The sequence below is a fragment of the Bemisia tabaci genome, chromosome 6 (assembly GCF_918797505.1).
Source record: "Bemisia tabaci chromosome 6, PGI_BMITA_v3".
Classification (NCBI taxonomy): domain Eukaryota; kingdom Metazoa; phylum Arthropoda; class Insecta; order Hemiptera; family Aleyrodidae; genus Bemisia; species Bemisia tabaci.
The window spans coordinates 54,133,472-54,140,173 of record NC_092798.1 but is presented as its reverse complement, the minus strand read 5'-3'; the positions used below and the strand labels follow the sequence as shown (position 1 = coordinate 54,140,173).

At 45.0% G+C, this 6,702-nt stretch overlaps 1 long non-coding RNA gene across 1 annotated transcript; it reads right to left on the bottom strand.

The window, feature by feature from the left end:
* Positions 1-1,561: 1,561 nt before the first annotated feature.
* Positions 1,562-6,502, bottom strand: LOC140224911 (uncharacterized). The gene is made up of 2 exons (XR_011900122.1): positions 6,404-6,502; positions 1,562-3,771 (listed from the first exon to the last, which is right to left on the bottom strand). It is a non-coding gene; the product is annotated as an uncharacterized lncRNA (long non-coding RNA).
* Between the last annotated feature and the right edge of the window lie 200 nt (positions 6,503-6,702).

The following is a 6,702-nucleotide window of genomic DNA, read 5'->3' as shown; positions in this document are numbered from 1 at the left end:
AAAAATGGCGTAAGCTCCGTTACCAAGGAGGGATACCTGTCTACGCGTATACGCGGTGGGATCCGATCCCATCCCGTAATTATCGGTCGGACAATTTTTCGCGGTCGACACTTTGGAAATCCCTTCTACAAGACTTTATCGTGATAATATAAAACCCCCCGGAAGATGCTCGCACGCCCATCCGCGGAGCGGGGTCTGCCGCGTGGACTTCTCTGTTTACTTCTTTTTTTTTTTTTTTTTTTTTTTTAAGATATTTTTTTTCAAAGCGAATTTTTCATTTTTTTTCAGTTTGCGGAGAGCTAAGTTTGAGGTAGGTTCGCCCTAAGGGGCGAATTTTAAAAATGGCGTAAGCTCCGTTACCGAGGAGGGATACCTGTCTACGCGTATACCCGGTGGGATCCGATCCCACCCCGTAACTATCGGTCGGACAATTTTTCGGGGTCGACACTTTGGAAATCCCTTCTACATGACTCTATCATGATAATATAAAATCCCCCGGAAGATGCTCCCACGCCCATCCGCAGAGCGGGGTCTGCCGCGTGGACTTCTCTGTTTACTTCTTTTTTTTTTTTTTTTTTTTTTTAGGATATTTTTTTTTAAAGCGAATTTTTCATTTTTTTTCAGTTTGCGGAGGGCTACGTTTGAGGTAGGTTCGCCCTAAGGGGCGAATTTTAAAAATGGCGTAAGCTCCGTTACCGAGGAGGGATACCTGTCTACGCGTATACGCGGTGGGATCCGATTCCACGCCGTAATTATCGGTCGGACAATTTTTCGGGGTCGACACTTTGGAAATCCCTTCTACAAGACTCTATCGTGATAATAGAAAATCCCCCGGAAGATGCTCCCACGCCCATCCGCGGAGCGGGAACTGCCGCGTAGACTTCTCTGTTTACTTCTTTTTTTTTTTTTTTTTTTTTTTTTAAGATATTTTTTTTCAAAGCGAATTTTTCATTTTTTTTCAGTTTGCGGAGGGCTAAGTTTGAGGTAGGTTCGCCCTAAGGGGCGAATTTTAAAAATGGCGTAAGCTCCGTTACCGAGGAGGGATACCTGTCTACGCGTATACGCGGTGGGATCCGATCCCACCCCGTAATTATCGGTCGTACAATTTTTCGGGGTCGACACTTTGGTAATCCCTTCTACATGACTCTATCGTGATAATATAAAATCCCCCGGAAGATGCTCCCACGCCCATCCGCAGAGCGGGGTCTGCCGCGTGGACTTCTCTGTTTACTTCTTTTTTTTTTTTTTTTTTTTTTTAAGATTTTTTTTTTTAAAGCGAATTTTTCATTTTTTTTCAGTTTGCGGAGGTCCAAGTTTGAGGTAGGTTTGCCCTTAGGAGGAATTTTAAAAACGGCGTAAGCTCCGTTACCGAGGAGGGATACCTGTCTACGCGTATACGCGGTGGGATCCGATCCCACCCCGTAATTATCGGTCGGACAATTTTTCGGGGTCGGCACTTTGGAAATCCCTTCTACAAGACTCTATCGTGATAATATAAAATCCCCCGGAAGATGCTCCCACGTCCATCCGCGGAGCGGGGTCCGCCGCGTAGACTTCTCTGTTTACTTCTTTTTTTTTTTTTTTTTTTTTAAGATATTTTTTTTTAAGGGAATTTTTTATTTTTTTTCAGTTTGCGGAGGGCTAAGTTTGAGGTAGGTTCGCCCCTAGGGGCGAATTTTAAAAATGGCGTAAGCTCCGTTACCGAGGAGGGATACCTGTCTACGCGTATACGCGGTGGGATCCGATCCCACCCCGTAATTATCGGTCGGACAATTTTCCGGGGTCGGCACTTTGGAAATCCCTTCTACAAGACTCTATCGTGATAATATAAAATCCCCCGGAAGATGCTCCCACGCTCATCCGCGGAGCGGGGTCTGCCGCGTAGACTTCTCTGTTTACTTCTTTTCTTTTTTTTTTTTTTTAAGATATTTTTTTTTTTTAAAGCGAATTTTTCATTTTTTTTCAGTTTGCGGAGGGCTAAGTTTGAGGTAGGTTCGCCCTTAGGGGCGAATTTTAAAAATGGCGTAAGCTCCGTTACCGAGGAGGGATACCTGTCTACGCGTATACGCGGTGGGATCCGATCCCATCCCCGTAATTATCGGTCGGACAATTTTCCGGGGTCGGCACTTTGGAAATCCCTTCTACAAGACTCTATCGTGATAATATAAAATCCCCCGGAAGATGCTCCCACGCCCATCCGCGGAGCGGGGTCTGCTGCGTAGACTTCTCTGTTTACTTCTTTTTTTTTTTTTTAAGATATTTTTTTTAATGCGAATTTTTCATTTTTTTTCAGTTTGCGGAGGGCTAAGTTTGAGGTAGGTTCGCCCCTAGGGGCGAATTTTAAAAATGGCGTAAGCTCCGTTACCGAGGAGGGATACCTGTCTACGCGTATACGCGGTGGGATCCGATCCCACCCCGTAATTATCGGTCAGACAATTTTTCGGGGTCGGCACTTTGGAAATCCCTTCTACAAGACTCTATCGTGATAATATAAAATCCCCCGGAAGATGCTCCCACGTCCATCCGCGGAGCGGGGTCCGCCGCGTAGACTTCTCTGTTTACTTCTTTTTTTTTTTTTTTTTTTTTTTAAGATATTTTTTTTTAAAGTGAATTTTTCAATCTTTTTCAGTTTGCGGAGGGCTAAGTTTGAGGTAGGTTCACCCTAAGGGGCGAATTTTAAAAATGGCGTAAGCTCCGTTACCGAGGAGGGATACCTGTCTACGCGTATACGCGGTGGAATCCGATCCCACCCCGTAATTATCGGTCCGACAATTTTTCGGGGTCGGCACTTTGGAAATCCCTTCTACAAGACTCTATCGTGATAATATAAAATCCCTCGGAAGATGCTGCCACGCCCATCCGCGGAGCGGGGTCTGCCGCGTAGACTTCTCTGTTTACTTCTTTTTTTTTTTTTTTTTTTTTTTTTTTTTTTTTTTAACATATTTTTTTTAAGCGAATTTTTCATTTTTTTTTCAGTTTGCGGAGGGCTAAGTATGAGGGAGGTTCGCCCCTAGGGGCGATTTTAAAAAATGGCTTAAGCTCCGTTATCGAGGAGGGATACCTGTCTACGCGTATACGCGGTGGGATCCGATCCAACCCCGTAATTATCGGTCGGACAATTTCTCGGGGTCGACACTTTGGAAATCCCTTCTACAAGACTCTATCGTGATAATATAAAACCCCCCGGAAGATGCTCCCACGTCCATCCGCGGAGCGGGGTCTGCGACGTAGACTTCTCTGTTTACTTCTTTTTTTTTTAAATAGTCGTTATTATGTGTCTGTGAGTAGATCACTCGAGTCGGACGTGGCCTTAGAGTGGGCCGGATTGACGTAGCGGGTGCGGGTCGGACGCTTGAGTAGCGAGCGGGTGGCAAGAGAGGTTTAAGTAGGTTTTCGGGGGGTTGGAAAAGAGAAATTTTCATTTTTTTCCAGATTATTTTTTTTATATTTTTTTTTTTTTTAAACATATTTTTTTTAAGCGAATTTTTCATTTTTTTTTCAGTTTGCGGAGGGCTAAGTATGAGGGAGGTTCGCCCCTAGGGGCGAGTTTTAAAAAATGGCTTAAGCTCCGTTATCGAGGAGGGATACCTGTCTACGCGTATACGCGGTGGGATCCGATCCAACCCCGTAATTATCGGTCGGACAATTTCTCGGGGTCGACACTTTGGAAATCCCTTCTACAAGACTCTATCGTGATAATATAAAACCCCCCGGAAGATGCTCCCACGTCCATCCGCGGAGCGGGGTCTGCGACGTAGACTTCTCTGTTTACTTCTTTTTTTTTAAATAGTCGTTATTATGTGTCTGTGAGTAGATCACTCGAGTCGGACGTGGCCTTAGAGTGGGCCGGATTGACGTAGCGGGTGCGGGTCGGACGCTTGAGTAGCGAGCGGGTGGCAAGAGAGGTTTAAGTAGGTTTTCGGGGGTTGGAAAAGAGAAATTTTCATTTTTTTCCAGATTATTTTTTTTATATTTTTTTTTTTTTTTAAACATATTTTTTTTAAGCGAATTTTTCATTTTTTTTTCAGTTTGCGGAGGGCTAAGTATGAGGGAGGTTCGCCCCTAGGGGCGAATTTTAAAAAATGGCGTAAGCTCCGTTATCGAGGAGGGATACCTGTCTACGCGTATACGCGGTGGGATCCGATCCAACCCCGTAATTATCGGTCGGACAATTTCTCGGGGTCGACACTTTGGAAATCCCTTCTACAAGACTCTATCGTGATAATATAAAACCCCCCGGAAGATGCTCCCACGTCCATCCGCGGAGCGGGGTCTGCCGCGTAGACTGCTCTGTTTACTTCTTTTTTTTAAAATAGTCGTTATTATGTGTCTGTGAGTAGATCACTCGAGTCGGACGTGGCCTTAGAGTGGGCCGGATTGACATAGCGGGTGCGGGTCGGACGCTTGAGTAGCGAGCGGGTGGCAAGAGAGGTTTAAGTAGGTTTTCGGGGGGTTGGAAAAGAGAAATTTTCATTTTTTTCCAGATTATTTTTTTATATTTTTTTTTTTTTAAACATATTTTTTTTAAGCGAATTTTTCATTTTTTTTTCAGTTTGCGGAGGGCTAAGTATGAGGGAGGTTCGCCCCTAGGGGCGAATTTTAAAAAATGGCGTAAGCTCCGTTATCGAGGAGGGATACCTGTCTACGCGTATACGCGGTGGGATCCGATCCAACCCCGTAATTATCGGTCGGACAATTTCTCGGGGTCGACACTTTGGAAATCCCTTCTACAAGACTCTATCGTGATAATATAAAACCCCCCGGAAGATGCTCCCACGTCCATCCGCGGAGCGGGGTCTGCCGCGTAGACTGCTCTGTTTACTTTTTTTTTTTTAAATAGTCGTTATTATGTGTCTGTGAGTAGATCACTCGAGTCGGACGTGGCCTTAGAGTGGGCCGGATTGACGTAGCGGGTGCGGGTCGGACGCTTGAGTAGCGAGCGGGTGGCAAGAGAGGTTTAAGTAGGTTTTCGGGGGGTTGGAAAAGAGAAATTTTCATTTTTTTCCAGATTATTTTTTTTATATTTTTTTTTTTTTTAAACATATTTTTTTTAAGCGAATTTTTCATTTTTTTTTCAGTTTGCGGAGGGCTAAGTATGAGGGAGGTTCGCCCCTAGGGCGAATTTTAAAAAATGGCGTAAGCTCCGTTATCGAGGAGGGATACCTGTCTACGCGTATACGCGGTGGGATCCGATCCAACCCCGTAATTATCGGTCGGACAATTTCTCGGGGTCGACACTTTGGAAATCCCTTCTACAAGACTCTATCGTGATAATATAAAACCCCCCGGAAGATGCTCCCACGTCCATCCGCGGAGCGGGTCTGCCGCGTAGACTGCTCTGTTTACTTCTTTTTTTTTAAAATAGTCGTTATTATGTGTCTGTGAGTAGATCACTCGAGTCGGACGTGGCCTTAGAGTGGGCCGGATTGACGTAGCGGGTGCGGGTCGGACGCTTGAGTAGCGAGCGGGTGGCAAGAGAGGTTTAAGTAGGTTTTCGGGGGGTTGGAAAAGAGAAATTTTCATTTTTTTCCAGATTATTTTTTTTTATATTTTTTTTTTTTTTTAAACATATTTTTTTTAAGCGAATTTTTCATTTTTTTTTCAGTTTGCGGAGGGCTAAGTATGAGGGAGGTTCGCCCCTAGGGGCGAATTTTAAAAAATGGCGTAAGCTCCGTTATCGAGGAGGGATACCTGTCTACGCGTATACGCGGTGGGATCCGATCCAACCCCGTAATTATCGGTCGGACAATTTCTCGGGGTCGACACTTTGGAAATCCCTTCTACAAGACTCTATCGTGATAATATAAAACCCCCCGGAAGATGCTCCCACGTCCATCCGCGGAGCGGGGTCTGCCGCGTAGACTGCTCTGTTTACTTCTTTTTTTTTAAAATAGTCGTTATTATGTGTCTGTGAGTAGATCACTCGAGTCGGACGTGGCCTTAGAGTGGGCCGGATTGACATAGCGGGTGCGGGTCGGACGCTTGAGTAGCGAGCGGGTGGCAAGAGAGGTTTAAGTAGGTTTTCGGGGGGTTGGAAAAGAGAAATTTTCATTTTTTTCCAGAGAGATTTTTTTTATATTTTTTTTTTTTTTAAACATATTTTTTTTAAGCGAATTTTTCATTTTTTTTTCAGTTTGCGGAGGGCTAAGTATGAGGGAGGTTCGCCCCTAGGGGCGAATTTTAAAAAATGGCGTAAGCTCCGTTATCGAGGAGGGATACCTGTCTACGCGTATACGCGGTGGGATCCGATCCAACCCCGTAATTATCGGTCGGACAATTTCTCGGGGTCGACACTTTGGAAATCCCTTCTACAAGACTCTATCGTGATAATATAAAACCCCCCGGAAGATGCTCCCACGTCCATCCGCGGAGCGGGGTCTGCCGCGTAGACTACTCTGTTTACTTTTTTTTTTTTTTTTTTAAGATATTTTTTTTTTAATCGAATTTTTCATTTTTTTTCAGTTTGTGGAGGGCTAAGTATGAGGTAGTGAAAGGTTTTCGGGGAAGGCTTGCGGCGGCATTCGCGATACACGGGCGCTAAGTGGGCGCGGGCGCTAGGTGGGCGCGGGCGCTATTTGGGGAAGGTAAGATGGAGGGCGAGGGCGGAGGAACAATTTTGCGTGGGATTTTTTTATTTTAAGCCGTAGGGGCTTTTGCGTCGGTCTGCGGAGGGATGCCCTTTTGAGTTTTTTTAGGGGACCG